This window comes from Eupeodes corollae, chromosome 1, assembly GCF_945859685.1.
Source record: "Eupeodes corollae chromosome 1, idEupCoro1.1, whole genome shotgun sequence".
Taxonomy (NCBI): Eukaryota; Metazoa; Arthropoda; class Insecta; order Diptera; family Syrphidae; genus Eupeodes; species Eupeodes corollae.
Window position 1 is genome coordinate 31,199,248 of NC_079147.1, and position 21,204 is coordinate 31,220,451.

General features: G+C 37.3%; 1 protein-coding gene across 1 annotated transcript in view; it reads left to right on the plus strand.

Annotated features, from left to right (window-relative positions):
* Nucleotides 1-660: 660 nt before the first annotated feature.
* Nucleotides 661-21,204, plus strand: part of LOC129954030 (elongation of very long chain fatty acids protein 7) — a 119,882-nt gene continuing 99,338 nt past the window's right edge. The window contains exons 1-2 of the mRNA XM_056067658.1: nucleotides 661-1,257; nucleotides 1,395-1,453. The gene's annotated coding sequence lies outside the window, so the exon portion shown is untranslated. The remainder of the gene's footprint in view (nucleotides 1,258-1,394; nucleotides 1,454-21,204) is intronic.

A 21,204-nucleotide genomic window follows, 5' to 3' on the forward strand; every position in this document is an offset into this window, starting at 1 on the left:
GTTCGTTGCACCAGATCGTTAATACCTCTATAGTTTTTTTGACCTAAGGCCCACAAAGCATTTCATTAAAATTCACATAATTGAAGAGTGCATATAATGATTCAATTAAAGTATTTGTCTTTTAACAGTTCATTAGTTGTAACTTGATTAAATTTTGAAAAACATTATTCACTTAATATATCAAGCAACACAATTTTTGTTTAAAATGTATCTTTTTATCTAATTACTCCGAAATTTTTCATTTGTTTCCACCCTTATGCTTTCGGTATATCCACTCAAAGATTTCATCCGTACTGTACTTTTGGATATATGAACTGTCATTTTCCATCCATATCCAACCCAACCATGTTATCCAACTGTCAACAACAAAAATTTTGTCAGTCCATCTCTTTTTTATCCAAATTTTTTCTAATGCCCTTGCTCCTCCCACACACGCTGAAAACATTCCACAGGCTTATAATACACAGTTAACCTTTGGACAGTGCTAAAGCCGATTTCCCTTACGTCCCTCATCCACAAACTTTACTCCGTGAACAAAATTCACTTCGCTTCGACCTGTGGTCGTCCTCGTCACCCTCTACATCTCTGTCTATCAACCAACAGCAGCAAGTAGTTGATTCACTATCGCTCGCTGCTCGCTAGTTCTGGTTGTTAGGTTCATGCATCGCGGCGCTGGTCGTACCTACTTGTCAGCTTCTCAGGCTTTAGCTCCAGCATTAGCCTTCAGTTCGGCTCATTCACAAAACTAAAAACTCAAACAACAAAAAGATTGATTTGTTATTTGATTCACTTCAACTTCAGTGTATCGTTTTCTGTATTTCGTTTTCGTATTTGATTCGTTGTCTGTCGTTCGTTCGTCGCTGTCATCGCTGCTCAGCTCAACTCGTCGTCGCTGTCGCTGCTGCTGTCGTCTTCGTCACGGTGTAGCCGTCGTACTCGTCTCGTGTAGCCGAGCCGCCATCTGCCCGCGTGAAAATATATTACAATAAAAAAAAATATAAAGTGAATTAATTTTTTATTTTAAAACCAATGTGCAGCGCGCTGCTCGAGTTGAGTTTCGTTTTACCCGCGAACCGGAGAATTACACACGCAATTTGTTGCTGCCGCCCTTAAATCAAAAAACCTTTACAAAAAAACCCTTCTTTTCGAGTCAATTTTATAAAATAGATAGTTTTCGGTTTTATTTTTCGTTTTTGTTAAATTAAATCTTTTTGCTGAATTCTCTCTTCTTTCGTGTCCAAGAACCAAGGAAAGGAAGTGAGACAATATTTTCTTTTTTTCTTTAATTTTTACTTCAAAATAAAATAAAAAAGCCAAAAAAAGTAAAGTGTCATTTATCTACAATTTTATTTTTTTATTTTAACGGGATTTTGTTTGACGTACGTGTTTCCTAGTTTCACAGTTACGTGCATCTTCAACTTCAAGTGTTCATCATCGATAATTTCCAATTTGTGTAAGTTTTATTTTCTTTTTAATTCTTTTTCCTTTTTTATTTTAATTCGAATTCTATAAAAAAAATCCAATCCAATGGAAAACAAAAAAAAAAAGATTGAAATTGTGCAAGGAAAAGAAAAATTCCTTGAAATTAGTCATCGCTATCGCATTCACACGTCAAAATTGACATAGCCAGTGTACTCCCTCTCTCTTGCTAATAAATATCCTTGCGGAAGGAAAACAGCCGGTGCCCTAGATTTCTGTTTGGATTTTCACTCACTTCACATTTCGATTTCTTCACGTTTTACCCCTTTGCTTTTGCTTTGCCTCTTGCTCTTTGCTTTTCTCATTGCCCTCGCCATCGCCCTGACCAACATCCTCTCCTTCACCTCTTCTCTCTTTTTAGTTGTGTGTACTGTACTGTAAATCCAGCAACGGTATCTATAATCGTCCTTGTATTTTTCAAGCATATTAGATCATCCTTGTGTCACTTTTTTCCTTTTACCGTTCATACTTCATATTTTCTGGTGCTCTGATAACAAAAACAACAACAACACAACTGTCAAAGTGCACCGTTGGGTGGTGGGTGTTTTTTTCTTTGGTGTGGTTTATTGGGTGAGTTTTAAGTTGTTCTTTTTCTGTCTTGTTGTTGTTTCTTTTCGTTTTGACGTTTGCATAACATTCGCCCATGAAGAGATGGGAAGATATACAAAAACTACACACAGGTACTTTCTCTCCTCGAGTGTCTAAAATGAAATAAGTAAGAAATAATAAATGACAGACTGGAAGGAGAAAAATGGCAATGGCAAAGTGTCATGCAGATTTTTATACTCAAGTCGAAGCCATTGTTGCGGAAGAGGTGTTTTTTTTAACGGTATGGAGTTCTTCCATTTAAAATTTTTTAGTAATTAATTAACGGGAAAACATTGTTTATTCATTGCTGTAGGTGCGAGGAAGATGGATGATGTTTTTTGAGGCACATGTTCAAGTTTATGGTATTTTGTTGGTTTTGTTGTTTCCGTGCCGTGCCGAAACTTACTACATTTTGATTAACTACAACTTTTTAGAGAAATTAAAAACAAAATGCGAAATTTTTAACAGGTGCTCGTTTACACTCAACAACTACGACGCATGGTGTCTGACGCTGCCACTGCCACTGCTACCATAAGAACTCATAATTAGATAAAGTGAAAATGATGTCATTTTGATGCATGCTTCGCTTTTTAGGCAGGGTAGACTGTGTTGGCAATAGGCAGGGTTTCCGTGAGCATTAGGATTCGCCCACAAAAAGTCTTATCTCTTGGACTATCTTCTTTCCAGGTGTAGGTACATAGATATAAAGAAAGGTGTGTATTTACTATCCAGTCGTTAGTTTGTTGTTTAAAATCTACCCTGGTCATTCAAACCCATTTCCTTTGAATACCTAATTTGAAAAAAAGCTATCGTTATCGACTGCAAGTGGTGTAGAAGTCTTATCGTATAGTATTCCACATGAATGATGCATCCGGTGCAAAAATTGGAGTTTGTGTTGTTGATAAGCTTATGGGTCGTTTATACAATGCTCTGGATTTTTGCAGGGCTCACTGTTCTTTAGTCTTTATATTTTTGTAACGTACTCTTCAAGACTATAGTAGATAGGTTGGTATACCTTAAGAAAATGGTTATAATATGGCATTTTGCCATCACGACGATGGATGAACTTTGTTTTTTCCTTTTCTTTTCTCTTACTTGATCTGATTTGTTGCTTCTATTAAGGTTTACCTTGGTCTGGAGCTTGAACGAGTTTTCTTCTTCCCATGTGCGCTGGTTCAAGTCGGGGAATTTTATGTTATGCTTTGAAAACGAATATGTATGAAAGTATAAGCAAAAAAAAAAGAATATTTTGCGAATGACGTGGCTCACCACGCTCAACTGGTTTATAAAAAATGTAGAAAAAGGGAGAAGAAACGGAGTAAATGGTGAAAGAATTGCAGGTGCAACTTTAGAAAAGAATAAAACGAAGCATTGGAAGTAGAATACGTAGGTATAGGTATGTATGTAGGTACTTCCCAGTTCTGTTTTTAGCTTTGTTTTCTGACTACCTTACCTACCTGTAACTATTGGACCATTATGTTGGATAGAGTCAATGCTAGGTTCAAGGCTATAATGGCTTTGGACATAAGAGGAAGGAATAGGTTTTTGCAAAAGCAAATGAGGCGGTCTAAAAGACGTCAAAAACATAATATAAATATGACAGATCTCTTTAAAATGAGTTAGTTAAGGTTTTAATTTAAAATCAAGTTATGATTTTTGTATTACATATTCTTAGAAGTTCAAATGTCGTTTCCCGTCTTGATTTCTAGTGGTTAGGTTAGGTTATAGTGGCTGTCCAAGATGGAAATGGACACACTTAGGCCAGTTTAATGGCCCATTGTGATACCACATGAATCTTGAGGCTTCCTCCTAAGCTCAATGGAACCAGCTTGAGTCCCTTACGAAACGTGAGAGGCTGATAATGCTGATATGATTTAGATCGTTTAGATCGTTAAAGTAGAATTCTCCTAGGTAATTCTCGCGTTTTCGATCCAGAGCAGGGAATATGCAGAGAATATGAAGAACTGTTTCTTCCTCCTCCTCGTCCATACAGCTTCTGCAAAAGTCATTTGAGAATGCGCCTAGTATCGTGGCGTGCTTTCCTATTATCGAGCTTATATGCGATCTGCTTAGAGAGAGCAAGCACCTTGAACGTTCTAAATCCAGTGTTGGCCAGATGTGTTTTGTGATTTGACACGTGGTGATGTTGTTCCACCTGGTGCCTGCCTTCCTCACAGCGTCTTGCACTAGCAGCAGTTTACAAGTAGCGAGTACTTGCCAGTACTTGCCAAACGTGGTAGGATGGGCTGTAGTGAACCGTTCCTGGCGAGTTCATCTACCTAACAGTTACCTGGAATGTCTCTATGGCCCGGCACCCAGCAAAGGTGAATATTAAAGTGTTGCACCATCTCCATTAGAGATGATCGATGGTTATGGACTCTTATAGAGTTTGTTTAGACAGAGTCCAGAGATTTGATAGCGGCCTGGCTGTCGGAGAAAATAAGGATATCAGATGTTAATATCACGTTTTCTTTGAGCCAAGACAAGACTTCTTTAATCGCCAAAAGTTCCGCCTGGAACACGTTACAATGATTGGGAAGGCGGAATGAGAGACTTAATTTCAGTCGTTCAGAGTACACACCTCCACCAACCCCTTCTTTAGTTTTTGAGCCATCTGTGTAAAAATGGATTGACTCATCCTCCAAGAATGTCCTATCCTCCCAAAAAAATCTGGGAGGTATAGAAATCTGGAAGTTTCGGTCGAATTGCAGTTGGGGGATGGTGTAGTCTGTGTGCTTTGGAATTGATTCTAAGTACCTTAGAATAACGTAGTGGCCAATGCTATTGTTAGTCCACTGCGACGAAGCTTTGAGGCGAATAGCAGAGCTTGCAGCAATTTGTTTGCTAAATATGTCAAGAGGTGTAAGGTAGAGCAAGGTGTCCAGTGCCGCAGACTAGACGGGGTCGTGCGAAGCGATCCGCTTATATTTACATAGGCAGGCTGAACGTTGGACTTTATTTAGCTTATCTCTGTTTATACCTTTCTCTAAAGCAGTCCACCATACTGCCACACCGTACGTTATAATCGGTCTGATTACCGATTTTTATAGCCAACGCGTGATTCTGGGTTGTAAACCCCAGTCTGTCCAAGGCATTTTGTAAGAGTTCTTTTAGGATGTTAAGATGCTTTCCTGAAACTGCTGTAGCAACGTCGTCCGAATAGGCTATCACTCTGAAACCCTCCGCATCCAGACTAGTTAGGATTTCATTCACCACTAGGTTCCAGAGGAGAGGGGGTAGAACACCACCTTGCGGTGTCCCTCTAATAACGAATCGTCCACTAGAAGAGTTGCCCAGTTTTGAGTTAATTATTCTGCTAGTAAGCATTAAATGAATTAACTCCCGAAGCGAACTCTCTACATTTAGAGATGTCAGTGCAGATGTGATTGCACATGTGTCCACGTTGTTAAAGGCATCTTGATGTCAAGGAAAGCAACCATAGTGAACTCTTTATGATGGAGGGAATATTCGATGGTGCGTACTAAAGTGTGTAACGCTGTTTCCACCGATTTACCTATACAGAAGGTATGTTGATACGAAGACAAAAGTCTTGTATCGATACGTGCCCTTAAATGGATATCAATCAATCTTTCCAAGGTCTTAAGAAGGAATGATGATAGACTTGTAGGTCGTAGATCTTTAGGATTGACTTGAGAGCATTTACCTGCTTTGGGTATGAAAACAACTTTAACTTCTCTCCATGCTGAGGGAACATGGACCAGGTAAAGACAGCTGGTAAAAATTTCCTCAAGGATTGGTGCAATTCTATCAGAAGTCTTTTATAATTCGGCTGGTATTATTCCATCTGGTCCTGCAGATTTAAATGGTTTGAAGCTGTTGAGAGCCCATTGTAGCTTATCCCTTGTGATCAGACCTTGTGGATATGTTGTATATTTGAACTTGAACGTATATAACTGTTGCAAGTTTCGGTAAGAGAACTACCAGGAAAGTGAGTGTCCAATAGTAAGTTCAGCGAATCATTACTTGAATTTGTCCAGGAGCCGTCTGTATTTTTTAAGCAGCTTGGCATAGCTGGATTAGTTAAACGAATTTTCCGTAACCTAGAGGCTTCAGAAGTTTCTTCTATCATGCCACAGAAGGATCGCCAAGAAGATCGCTTGGATTTCCTTAGTGCCTTCTTGTAGATTTTTAGGGATACTTTGTAGGAGTCCCAATGAGAGGCTAGTCTTGCAGCTTTGGCCCGGTTGAAAAGTTTCCTGCATTCCTTCCTGAGCGAGCCAAGCTCTGAGGCCCATCATTGTGGTTTCCTCTTTCCTCTTATGTGTATAAGTGGACAAGCAATAAGGTCATTGACTTTGTTGTCAAGTTCATTAGCGTTAGAGGAAGGACTAGATAGTCGAGGTTCTAGTAAACTCTGTAATGAGTTCCTGTATGAAGCCCAGTCAGTTTTCCGATAGTTTCGAAAAGTCAATGGACTCGGGTTATAATCCACATTTATATTGAACTGGATATATCTATGATCAGAGAACGAGTGTTCTTTGGATACTTTCCAGTCCAAGATCATACTATCTGAGACAAGAGTTATGTCTAAGACTTCTTGTCGAGTTTTAGTTATGAAGGTTGGTTCATTACCAACATTACTTACTAAGAGGTTAGTACCAAAAATATAATCAAAAAGAGACTGATTTCTAGATGGACGTGCTAGAAACGTAAAGCCTAGCCTTAATTTGGTGGTATAACTTTTAAAGAGCCAGGAAATGGTTAAATTGGTTGTTTTAGGTACCTATAATTCTCTTCCATTTTTATGTACAAGAAATTGAGAATATATAAAAGGTATGAGTTCTCTATCACGGCAGGGTTTTGAGATATTATCTATTTTTTTAAATTCGAGAAAATCACACATACAAGATGTCCCGTAGAGACCTGGCCTGTCATTATATTCAGGTTATTTTATCCTTTATCTCTCTATGAACGTCTTTTTTGATGGTTGTTGTTACTTTAATTCGTCAACTAAAATCCCTGCCTTAAATATTTTAAATGTTTTCTAAAAATCTTAAAAAGTTTGTTAAATTTTATCTCGTCGTCATCATCGGCTCGACAACCGGTATCTGGTCCTGACTTCATACAACAAGTAGGTATCTCCATTTATTCCGATCGGAAGCCGACGCCATTCACTTGCGCACCCTAAGGATTCGGGAGTTCTGGTAAACGCTATCCCTCCAGCGTAAGCATGATCGCCTACCATAAAATATACTACAAAGGACTTTCCGAAATGGTTTCTCTTCACTTATACGAGCTAAGTGTCTAGCCCATCGGAGTCTACCGAGTTTAATTCGTGTCATATGAGCTTCTAGGTGTGATTGTATACAGTTCTTGATTGTAGCGCTTGCGGAATCTTCCTCATGAGGGCCAACAATTTTCGTTAAGACCTTTCTTTCAAACGAACCTAAAAGATCCGAGTGCCTTTTACTAAACACACAGGGCCTGCTCGATCTGGGTGAAGGAATCGTTTATAGCTTTTTCGATTACCCCGATGATGTCGATCTCGATGTCGTCTGTGCAAGCCATTTTCTGAGTTGAAGAAAAGGCAGGCCAGATTATCCTCTTGTCGGAATCCATTGTATATATTGATTAGTCCGGATAGCAATTCGGCTATTATAAGTTTACTTGTTTTATTGGTCATGGTCAACCTACATGCTCATGTACATTTCTACCGTAGCTTTGCTATCGCAGGCCCTAAAGTCTATAAACAGATGGGAGTTAGTTGGAACATTAAATTCTAGACATTTTAAGAAATAGTAAAACAATTGTTATCAGAAAAAAGCAAATCCGTTTCAAAGACGTATTTGTAACAAATCTGTCGTCGTCTAAAACCAGGCCTTCATCTCAAGTTTTTGAAATATATTGGACACATCCAAAAAAATAATGTTAAAACGGTATTCGAATTCAGAACAACTAAATCTTTTAAGAAAGTATTGTTCCTTCTTGAGAAATGTTTGGGCAGGATTCTTATCAAGAAATCGATGGCGAGTTGATAAAGGAAAAAAGGCGAGCTCTAAGAGGTTCAAGTTATGGAGGCTTTTAGTTTAGCTAAAATACAAACTTTTTTTATTCAAGTTGATACTTCAAAACAGACTCAAATAAGAATTTCTGTAATTATTTACATAGCGTACCAGCAATTTTCAACCATACTCCCCGTTCAAAACACGTGAACATTCTTCCGATGAAAAGAAGCTTTTATTAAAATGGAGTCTACGTATTTCTTGTAAAATAGGATAAGTTGCTAAAAAATGGTAAACATCTTCGTATTGGTTTGAGATGCAGAGTGAACAAATTGCATCTATGTCAGTTCTATGTGGCCTGTAGTAGAGCTCAAGAGTTTCAGTCCGTATTTTGAATATCAAACTTATACCAAAAGCAGAACGGTCCTTACAGAAATAATTATAATCACCCAAAGTCAAATTAAGACGGCTATAGGTTGCTCTAGAAAGTGATTCCCTAGCCCTCTGGAGATTAGTTTTGTACATTTCCTCATCAACCATCGAAATACAGTTGTAAAAGGTTTGATTCCCATAACAAAAGCAACTGCTTGCGGTAGCCTCAAAAACCTTAAAAACCTTGGCTAGTACCAGTTTTTCTCTAATATGATTTTTTATGTTCAAATTTTGGACTGATAGTAAAACCAAGATATTTATGCTTGATGACAACTTCAATAGTGGTACAATCTTATGTCCAATTTCGTACATTATTATCTGAACGGTTTTGAGGTTTAAAAATCATAATTTTAGATTTAGAATTGTTTGTGTTGAGATCCCACAAATCGCAATATTGTTTAAGTTTATTTATCTGAAGCTGCATTGTCACTGGGTTATCAAAGAACACCACCAGATCATCAGCATAGAGCAACATCTTCAAATATAAATCGCCATAGTTAACGACTCCCGGTAATTTATTTTCAATATCATTGATAAAAAGAGCCAACATCAGCGGACTCAATATACAGCCTTGTCGAACACCTGTTTCGGTATTAAAGGATTTTGACATAGATATACCATTACAAAAAATTGCAGACTTTTTTAACAAAAGTTGTTCGTAAATCAGGATAAATTTGATTGAAAGACCAATAACTGCTAAGTGATCTTCTGTTGATGGTATCAAAAGCATCTTCAAAATCGACAAAAAAGTGTATATTGGCATCTTTTTATTGATAAAACGTCTGGCAACGCTCGTAAGAGCAAAAATTTGATCAATCGTTGAAAGGCCCGCCCGGAAACCAGCCTGATATCGACTTATCAAAATATTTCTTTAAATCCAATTGACAAGCCTAACGTACAACATTTGTGCAAACAGTTTTTTTTAGTGAGCTCAGAACTGAAATGCCTCTAAAATTTGCTGGTGAATTTGGATTACCCTTTTTAAATATATGAAATATTGTAGCCAAACGAAAGTAGCTCGGAAATTTCTCTTCTGTAAACATTTTGTTTAATAATTCCAAGACACGCTCGAGAAATTGAAGAGTTGAATTCTTAAAGAATTCGATAGGAATGCCATCCAAACCTGCTGCCTTGTCATTTTTCATTTTGCTTGGAGATGCTAACATCTCAAACATGGTACTCGTAAAAGGAGAGTCAAGCTCATCGATTGAAACATTTTGCAGGGCAAAACTGATGAAATTCTGGTCAGGATCTGGCAGTAGTAAACCTTCAAAGTATGTGGTCAGGTCGTCAAACTAATACTTAAAGACAATGACTTGCTGCGACCCCCAAAATCAGTACCAGAATTTTGAGTCCTTACAGTCTAAAAGTTTCCCAGCTGCTTTGATAAAATATAATTGCTTTTTCCGTGTACACAAATCTTTATATATTTTATTCTGTTCAAGGTAATTTCCTCTGTAAGTTTCGTTGTCAGATTGTCTTAACAATTTTAGGTTCTCGAAAGACTATTCCCTACATTTCTTACATTCATCGTGTGGTAGGACGAAATCTGATATTAGTTCAAAACTAGAAACTGTAACAGATTCTGTACATTCTGATAACAGACCATCAGCATAGCGTATAAGTGGACTTTAGTTTCGTCTATTGCTAATTGGAAATTCTTCAACTTGTCTTTTATTTTTTTCTGAAAAGAACTCACATGAGACTAACTAGGTAAATGATTTAAAAAGTATCCTTTAAAACTTTTGACTAAATTCACTACGCACAAATCTATATCAGAGCAACCTTGGGTTGCTAGAATCTTCGTTCTTCAAATGTTTCTAACAGTTACTTTCCGTTGCCGTTAAGACATTCATCTAGTGAGTTTCTCGTGGAGAAAAACATCCCATAGTTCTGAAGCTGAGAGTTTTGGAAATTGATAATACGACCATTGTGATCACCAATAATCATGAAGTTTTGTAGCTTATCATATTCTGAGCTTTGGAAATAAGTTTAACATTTACCAACTTTGTTTAAGAGTATCATTTTGCTCCAGAAGTTTTTGAGCGGGAAGCAGTTACCAGTATGGAAATTACCTTTCATTTAAAAAGAAACCACTGTAAGTGAAAGAAACAGTTAACCTCAAAAGTAATGAATGTGCTTGTTGTTTTGGCCAAAGCTGAGCATTTGTCATGACAAAAATTAGTTACTTGAGAATCTTGTTTTCCTTGCAAGACGCTTTTTCTTTGAAACAAATATCTTAATGGTAGGAACCTGCTTCCCTATCATTTTGGCACAGTTAAAGCAAATCTCAAAAACGTAGCTTCTTATGGAATAGTAAATCCACAGCTTTTCGGGTTTTTGATTATTTGCGTCGTACGCTGGTCGTCTTCAGGGTCTGACCTTCATAAGTGTTAGGTACTAAATTAATATTCTATAAAGTATGTTATCGTAGGAAGGTAGTTTAATGGCTTTTAAATCTCCTTACTTATATGGTTTAAGTTAGTGGGCTTGTTATGATGCTACGTTTGTAGATAGATCAAAGGTAATTATTGTTTTCTTCCGTAGTTAGGTCCTAATTGTGCGATTTATTTCAATTTAATTTATAGGTGTTGCAGTTTTCCTAAAAGAAAATAACACAATATGGCGCTTAAACTCTTCTTCCCCAATATATCGCGTACCGCTTCAGTTTTATTGTTATATCTACAGCACAATTATGTTCCAATTTAAATGTTGTTCACTTAAGTTGAGGAGCTCTATTGAATGTCATGACCAATTGAGTTATGGGTCAGTAGAGTAAAGAGCTGTTATAAACATACGTCATCATTCCAATGGAGTTGATATGTTTTTTCTTTTTTCTCTTGGGTGTTTTGAATTCTTTTTTTATCTTAGTTTTATTTTTATTGCAGTTATCGTTGATTTCTCTTTTCTTCGTAATATTTTACATATCACCGTCATCATCGTTAGTAAAGTCCGAGAAATACTGTTGAATTATTCAAAATCATTAAATCAATTTTATGGGAATAATGAAAAAAGTTTCATTGAAAAAGTTCAGTCTGATGTAATTTTCTAAACATAACAACGAGTTTCCCAAATTGCACCCTTGATCATTTTTTATCCTTCATGTTTACTCGAATTTTTAACATTGCATTAGCCCTCATAATTTGTCTATTGACTCTTCAATGCATTTCCCTTTTACGATTCAGTCATTAAAGTTATAAAGGAAAAAATATCAAAGCAATTATAAGGGCACATTCAAATCAAAGGTCTTTATTGTGTTTTCTTTCATGTGGGCAAGGAAGGGGGTCAAAAAGGAAATCCCTTTCAATACTAACAAGAAAAACTCTTGAAATCAAAATATAATTGATTTCATCTAACATATGTGATTAATTCCTCAATAAATTAATGTAAGCAGACTGGACTTGGAAAATTTGAATCAATGTTTAGAATCGTTGTTTTTTTGTGCCAGTTGGAAAGAGGAAAGTTCAACTGATTTTAATAAAGCTCGCAAACTTTTTAATCAATTTACACCAGCTTACATCTTTCAGATATTGCCCCAAAAGTTGATAGTTGTTTCGATCTTACGGACAATCAAAATGGTCTACAAGATCTTAAACCCAATCACATTCCTGGTATCGATGGTTTAAACCTGTCTAGCTTATTATTTTTAGCTTGGGGTATATTTTTGGACGGAGTGAAATCTTCCTTTCTGATCCCAATTTATAAGCCTAGTTTAAAAACAATATTGAAAACTACAGAGGCATTTGTATTAAGGTGAAAATTAATTTTTTCATAAAAGAACATTCAAGCGGTAGTTTGGTAGTTCAACTGTCACCCATCTGGCATGTTTTTACTCATTTGTTAATAATTGTTTGAATTTCAAAGTCCAACAGATTTAAGTAAAGCTTTTGACTCAGTATGCCACAACATACTGTTTCGTAAACTTGAAAGTTTTCAGGATTTACTCCAAACTCTTTTAGTGGATTTCTTCTTTTTGAACGGATAAGATTCAAAAGGTTATACTAGACAATCAACTCGTGAGATCTATTAAATGCACGATGCAAAAAAGTGTATGATGGCTTCTGGTTCTTCAGCGTTACAAAGGCTGAAGATTTGTGGAATATCAGTTCGATGTTCGGCATAAATTTAAGATTCAGTTATCGGCCTCTAAATATGTACATAATTAATAGCGTCAGAAGAAAACTCGTTATTGAAATAAATAGCATGTGATGTTATTTGGTGGTTAAGTTATCTATACACATTTCTTGACAATGTTGTTGAGGCTCTTCAAAGATGTTCACTGAAGATATATTCATCAGTTCTGGCGATCAGATCATTGAACATGGTATGCAATCGATTCAAATTGGACTCCAAAAAGAATAGATTACTGAAATTAGAAGAAGCTATGGTTCCATTCCTTAAACGTGGAGGCATTTGTTTGCATAAGTTTTGTCATAATGGATTTGTTAAGGCTTCTTTCATCCCTTCTCATAACTTTTAAAATGTAGTCTGAGTTGGTTTTGAGGTTTGTAATGTAAAAAGGTCTTATGCCGGACTCTACATATATAGCATAATTGGAAGTTGAAGAAGGCAATTTGAACAATCGTTTGAAGAAATACGTTTACATACAAAAACTTGGGTACCGTAGCATAGGCAGCAGTTCACAGTTGCTGGAAAAGACACGAAATTTGGTTAGAGTAAAACTAAGGCCACATCAAGTTTAGAGCTACTTTGGCTGCGTTTTTTCTTTCACGTTTTTCAAAACATTTAGATTGTAAGACAGCAAAACTCCAAGATATTTGAAATAATTAACGACGTCAATAAGCGCGTTGTTAAGGGACCAGTTTTCTTCTGCGAGTCTTCTTCTCTGACGCGGTTCAAAAATCATTATTTTTGTCTTGTTAGTATTGACGCAGGGACTCCAGGATACACAAAATATATTAAGTTTGTTGATTTGCAGCTGAAGAGTAGATGGATTGTCAGCCAGTTAAACTAAATTTTCGTCGTAGAGCAGAACTTTGATTTGTATACTTGCAAAGAGGATTCCACACGGAAGTTCATCAGAAACGTCATCAATAAACAAAGCGAATAATATCGGGCTCAATATTCACCGTTGGGGGCCACCTGATGTTTTAAACTATTCAAAGAATTAAGTTCCGTCCCACACTTAATAAAACATAATGAATTTACGTCAAATTCAAGGGCAAGTATCAATTCAAGACTTCTGTCTTCGTCTCAACATAACTGCTGTAAAGGCAAATCGGTGGAAACAGCGTTACACACTTTAGTCGTTACACACTTTAGTACGCACTGACGAATATTCCCTCCATCATAAAGAGTTCACTTAGTTGCTTTCCTTGACATCGAAGGTGTCTTTAACAACGTGGACACATCTGGAATCACATCTGCACTAACATTTTTAAAGGTAGAGAGTTCGCTTCGGGAGTTAATTTATTTAATGCTTACTAGCAGAATAATTAACTCCAAACTGGGCAACTCTTCTAGCAGACGATTCGTTAGTAGAGGGACACCGCAAGGTGGTGTTCTATCCCCTCTCCTCTGGAACCTAGTGGAGAATGAAATCCTAACTAGTCTGGATGCGGAGGGTTTCAGAGTGATAGCCTATGCGGACGATGTTGCAATAGCTGTTTCAGTAAAGCATCTTAACATCCTAAAAAAAAACTCTTACAATATGCCTTGGACAGACTAATACTTTGGGCTGATCGGTGTAGACTGGGTGTTAACCCACACATAACCGATTTGGTCTTATTTAAAATTCTCAGACGAGGCTAAATACCTGGGTCTTGTCTTAGACAAAAAACTAAATTAGAAACTCAACGTACAGGAAAGAGTCAAAAAAAGCTACTGTAGCTCTCTTTTCTTGCAAAAAAGCTATTGGTAATAAATGGGGTTTTCAACCCAGAGCCACGCATTGGCTATAAACATCGGTAATCAGACCGATTTTAACGTACGGTGTGGCAGTATGGTGGACTGCTTTAGAGAAAGGTATAAACAGGGATAAGCTAAATAAAGTCCAACGTTCAGCCTGCCTATGTATAAGCGGATCGCTTCGCACGACCCCGTCTGCGGCACTGGACACCTTGCTCTACCTTACACCTCTTGACATATTTAGCAAACAAATAGCTGCAAGCTCTGCTATTCGCCTTAATGCTTCGTCGCAGTGGACTAACAACTACATTGGCCACTCCGTTATTCGAAGGTACTTAGAATCAATTTCAAAGCACACAGACTACACCATCCCCCAACTACAATTCGACAGAAACTTCCAGATTTCTATACCTCCCACATCTTTCTGGGATAGGCCATTCCTGGAAGATTAGTCAATCAATTTTTACACAGATGGGTCAAAAACAAAAGAAGGGGTTGGTGGAGGTTTGTACTCTGAACGACTGAAATTAAGTCTCTTATTCCGCCTTCCCAATCATTGTAGCGTGTTCCAGACGGAACTTTTGGCGATTAAAGAATTCTTGTCTTGGCTCAAAGAAAACATCTCATATCCGTATTTTCTCGGACAGCCAGGCCGCTATCAAATCTCTGGACTCTGTCTCTACAAACTCTATAGCAGTCCATAGCTGTCGATCATCTCTAATGGAGATGGCGCAACAGTTTAATATTCACCTTTGCTGGGTGCCGGGCCATATAGACATTCCAGGTAACTGTAAGGCAGATGAACTCGCCAGGAACGGTAGAGTACAGCCCATGCTACCTTGGCAAGTACTGACATACCAATCGCTAATTGTAAACTGCTGCTAATGCAAGACGCTGTGAGGAAGGCAGGCTCCAGGTGGAATAACATCACCACGTGTCAAGTCACAAAAAACATCTGGCCAACACTGGATTTAAAACGTTCAAGGTGCTTGCTCTCTCTAAGCAGATCGCATATACGCTCGATAATAGGTGTCATAATCGGACACTGTCTAATAGGAAAGCAGGCCACGAGACTAGGCGTATTCTTTTGCAGAATCTGTATGGACACCTGCTGCCCTGCTCTAGCTCTAAACGCAAGAATTACCTAGATTAATTCTTCATTAACGATCTAAATGATCTAAATCATATCGGTATAATCAGCCCTTCACGTTTCGTAAGGGACTCATGCTGGTTCCATTGAGCTTAGGAGGAAGCCTAAAGATTCATGTGGTATCGCAATGGGCCATTAAACTGGCCCGTTTCCATCTTGGACAGCCACTATAACCTAACCCTAACCCTACGTGCACATCCTAAGGATGACAATTTGTACATCAAGGCATTTCTATTTACTTTGTCAAAGGCTGCTTTAAAATCCACAAAGCAGGCATATAATTCTTTTTCTGCTAAATAGATCTCCTGGCAATACTCGTTAGAGCGAATATTTGGTCCTGCGTTGAGAAACTCGATCGAAATCCTGCCAGGAACATGGTGAGTTGGTCTCAATCTATTCCCTCAACCTTTTATAAAGAATTGAAGTTTGAATCTTTCTTAGTGAGTTAAGAATCGAGATTCCTCTATTGTTCTCTGGCTGATTGGTATCTCCTTTTTTGAAGATTGCAAATATAACCGCTTTGTTGAAATTGTTTGAAACAAAAGAATTTTCATAAAGTTTGTTGAGATATTGCAGAAAATAGTTTTTAAACGGTTACGTACTATTCTTGTAGAATTCAATCGGAATGCCATCTATGCCAGGAGCCTTATTATTTTTCACTTTACTCAGAGTAGTTTCAAGCTCAGGTCGAGTAATAGGATTATAGTGACATTGGGTTGTTGCATAATAGATAGCATGGTGATTTTCATCAGCCGACAAAAGAGTTTTAAAATGAGCTGATGGTGTCTCAACTTCGAGCGTAGTCTCCATGCTTCTATCACGACCACCCAGCTTACGAACACTGTTCGAGAAAACCTTCGAGTTCTTGCAATTTGCTAGTTCATTATACAATTCATTACTAAGATCATCTCCTGAGTATGCTGATGTCTAATGGAACCCCTTCCAAAAAGCGTTTTCAGATGTGCAGAATCGAGAACGTTCAGAATGGTTTCACAGATTTTGGGTTTTTTAAATGCGATGGAATTCTTGTAAAGATTCTCAAGTTCGACATAGTCTTCTGGGTTCCAAATCGCTCAATTCTCGAAGAACTATTCACGTGAAGGTAGACTCCCCCTTAATTGGCCCAAAACATCTATCTGAATAACGCGCTCTTTGCAGATCATTTTATTGTAAGGCTTTTGAAGCCAATGTGTAATACCGTGTCCAGAATCTCCACGAATGATATTATTTCCCTACATATTCACGTTCATTAATGAAAATATTGTTGATCTTTTCAAGACCCGCGAGTCATGAACTTATCCCTGCCATTGGGCTTCGACAATTGTGAATTCTTCAGCTGCTTTGCAAGTTGTTTATATATTAAGGCTGAAGAAACCACAAAATATGTATTCTTCTGCTCCGATTTCCTACTACCGAGACCGAAAACTTACATGAATGTGAGCCTTTTCAGTTATTACTAAAAGACATATTTTAGTTTCTAGCTAAAGCTAGGTTTTGTGTTAGTAACAGCTGTCAAGGTCCATTGATAACAACTTGAAACAACGAAGTGAATGATGTTTATGAAAAACCTCTGACCTGCGTTTCTACTCTAGTTTAGATTCTTCTGGTGTAGATACCGTTGTGGACGAAATTAAATTTTGATAAAAAGTCATTCGATGCCAAATCTCAAGGCTGTTCGGTGAATGACTCATCAATTCAAAGCTTTGAGACTTCACAAATTCAAGAAAAATTCATCTGATTCGTGGGTTTCGCGATAAATTCTCATTTCGCCAAAAGTGCGATTATTCCGAATACAAATGGTATGCAACGTTACATTCCTGCACTATAAGGTGCTTCAAAATGCTCTAAGCAAGATACAAGATTGTGCGCATTGACCGACAGAGCCGAGTCGCCTCGCGTTCCGTTGTTGTCGTCCGTGCGGTGTTCGTGAATAAGGTGAACTTGTACTCGTAAAGACTATTGCATATACAAGTACTATGAATATTATTATGACACTTAAATTGGTTGTTATTTAGTTGCATTGCAATTGTAGTAGATATAAGCACTTTTTATTATTTGAAAATCAAGAGACCAAGAGATACATTCGGAGAGCTTTAGACGACAGACACCGGTGACCGGACCGATCTGCAATCAAGCAACCAGTGTCTCGTGCATTTCGAAGGTAAACATCAAATTCAAAACAAACTGATAATTGAATTTCCTCATAGTGTCTCGTTCTCTCCATCTCTTTTTTTTTGTAACCAGTTAAATATAATTTTTAAGGTTAAAAATAGCATTTAAAATAGTGCAATAGATATAGATTTAATTTGGAAAAACTGATAATTTTTCAAGAACTCATTTATCAAAAGCTCTTTATCAAAAAAACGCCTCTGTTTTTTGTTGGTTTATTTCTGTTTTTTTCGCAAAGCAATGATAACTATGTCAAAAAAAAAAATAGACTAAGTCATGTTTCATGACCAATTCCACCAGCTCCACCACTGACATATAAACTTTTTATAAATATCTATTTTTTTGTAGAGTTATAGTATCTAATCTTTAAGTGAAATAGATAAAGAGATTGAATAGTACAAAACGTCGATTGTCGATTGTTTAGTCGTTTAGTAGAGGTATGAATAAAATACTATTTCTTTAAAAAAGCTTTTCGATGAATCAGTGCGATTGATTTATAGAAAAGTGTCGCAATTTAAATTTGTTCTTCAATCGATAATAAGAACTGATTAATTTATTGAAAATGATTCAAAAATTAAATATATCTCTTTTTGAATTGGGTGAGGGTGACTAAACTTTTGATTGGCATGGTACAAAACAATCTTATCGAAACAGGTGCCTACTTATTCATATTAACCGATTAACTGATTTTGAGAAGTTAACCGAGACAGAGATGACAGATAAAGACCGGTCAATGGAACCTAATAATAACCACATGAAGTTCTGAGTTATCAAAATCAGGGAGTATGTTAAAATACATTTTTTTTTATACAAGATCAAAGACTAAAAAGAAGATAAAAAGTTTATACATTCATTAAGTACGGCTTATAAAAGGTTATCTGTACCTACTCACTTTGTACTACGTTAAAATTTAGCTCAAGGGCAATGTGATCCACATCTAGAAGAACGAGAAGATTGCAACATTGCAACTGGCTATTTAACTATAATGAAATACATTTGCTAGCGTTACATCTCGGAAAAATCAAGCCCTAGTGACCAACAAATGCTAAAATATGAGTGCTCAAAGTTACCAGTTTTCCAGATTTGTGCATGAACTACAAACAGCAAATAATTTCAACCACCCCAAATGAAAAAGAGAAGAGATAGAAGACATATTGAATAGGTTTAAATACTTTACTTGAATTGTCTGTTTTAAATGATTTTTTAAAACTACTAAATACAAATTAATGTCATTATTTTTATAATTTTTATTTCCTCGGAAAGATATTGGAAGAAAAAGCTGGTCCCGGCGATCAAGTTTTTTTTCTCCAGATCACTCTTGTTAGCATGTGGAATTTTTTCGTTTGTTTCGCATATCCAGCACATTTTCGTAAGAATGAGACTTCTACACTTCTATACTTTCAATACTATCCAAGCCAATTAAAGACAAAGACTTGAGTGAGTTTAAGGTAGTTTTATTGGTTTAAGAGTCTTATGAAACGATGACCTGTTAGAATACCAGCTACCAAGTTAATAAATTCATCCAATAATGTATTGAAATGAACCCTTACCTTGCGATGTCTTGGCCTGTGTTTGCGACTTATTTTGATCGACCAGGTCGACATTTATGTGGTGGAATTCTGCGTTGCTTCTTAATTAAGGGGGTATTCTGGTCTAGAGACATGAATTTTAGGTAATTTTTGAAGTGCTGTAGAAAAAAGCAAGCAACAATTTTACCATCAATTTTTGTATACATTATTTATTTACATTAGAAGGATACAAAAAAAAAATAAAAAAGTAAAAAAAAAATCAAAATTCCATTAGTTATCAGCTGATGGAGTGGTGCGTCTCAAAAATTTGGTGCGTGACCATACCCACGATTTTAACTCTTCTAGAAATCTGAAATCAAAAACTTAAAAAGATTATTAATCTACAATAATGTCGCAATGTCTGGAACTACGGAAAAGTTACAAACATTTTTTTTTACAAAATGGCGACTGTCTAAAGAAAAATAAAACAAATTTACCATTTTTTTGAACGTTCTTCGATTTGTTTAAAATAGTAAAAATGAAAATTGGGGGATGGCCGTAGTTCCGGACGTAGACAAGTCCCTAAAGAAGACTCTCTTAAAATTTCAAGTAAATCGGTTCCGCAGAACCTGAGAAATCGTGGGTATCAGATTCAAAAAGACAGTTCTGAGAAAAACGCGATTAAAGTACCCCATTATGTATTTTGTTCTATTAGTTCCAGCCCAACCGATTTGGATGGCTGCTCAGCAAAATACTTATTTCTCCGAAAATAATTTGAATTTGGGAAAATCCTCTCGTAGAAATATTCTTAAATAGTTAAACTATGAAAATATGAAAAAAAAAATCAATTTTTTTTTAATTTCTAGACCAGAATACCCCCTTAAGTAACTTTGGTAATACGTTGCTCGGAGAATCAGCGAAGTCCATTATAGTCGACCTGCACCTGGTTCTGTGTTAACCTTATTCTTTCTTGGCTTTCTGCTCGAGGTATCTGGGGTCCGGAGGCTAATATATTTCCTTACTAACTAATGGTGGCGCTATAGTCCTGTGTGAACTAGGGCCTAACCCAACAAACTTCTTCATCTAGCTCGGTCCCTAGCCAGTTTCGCGCTCCAAGTTTGGTGATTTCATTTTCCACTTGTACGCGCCACCTGATGCGCGGTCTTCCTCTTCTGCACTGTCCTGTGGGTGTAGATTCGAAGACTTTGCGGGTTTCCATGCGCTCTACGTGACCCAGCCATCTTAGTCGTTAGACTTTTACCCTTCTGGCTAAGTCTGCGTCGCTGTACAGCCCGTACAGCTCGTCGTTCCATCTTCTACTCAACTCCCTTTCATGCATACGAGACAGAAGATCGCACGAAGAACTTTTCTCTCGGACCGACTTAAGGTGCTTTTATTCGCTTTTGTCATAGTCCATGCTTCTGCACCGTATAGCAGGACGGGGTTGATAAGGGTCTTATATAGCGACACTTTGGTCTCTCGAAAGAGGACTTTTCCACTCAATTGCTTTAGGTAGACGAATCCCTTGACTACCTCAAAGTTACGTTTGTCGGTGGTGACGTTTTGACCAAGACGTCGGTGTTGTAGGTCCTTTCTTGATTACAGCATGTACTTTGTTTTGCCCTCATTAACCATTAAACCCATTTTTGCCGCCTCTGCCTCAATACTCAAAAAGCCCCATTCACATCACGCTGAGTTCTTCTGATTATGTCAATGTCGTCAGCATATGCTAGAATTTTGAAAGATAGTGCCTCTAGTGGTGACGTGTGAGCTCATCGGGCATGCTTTCTTTCGACCATATCTTACAGATAAGTTGGTGCATGCTCCTAACCAACTTATCTCCAGCTGCTTTAATGAGCTCGGCAACCAAGCCATCCGCTCCAGCGGCTTTATTAGACTTCAGCTTAGATATGGCAATCTTTACTTCGTCTAAGTCGGGAGGACGGGATTGTTGGCTTTCGTCGTCTATGTTGAATAGATCATCCTGCCTGACAGGGAAATTCGGTTCGTCGTCGCCGTTATACAGTCTGCAGAAGTGGTCCTTCCA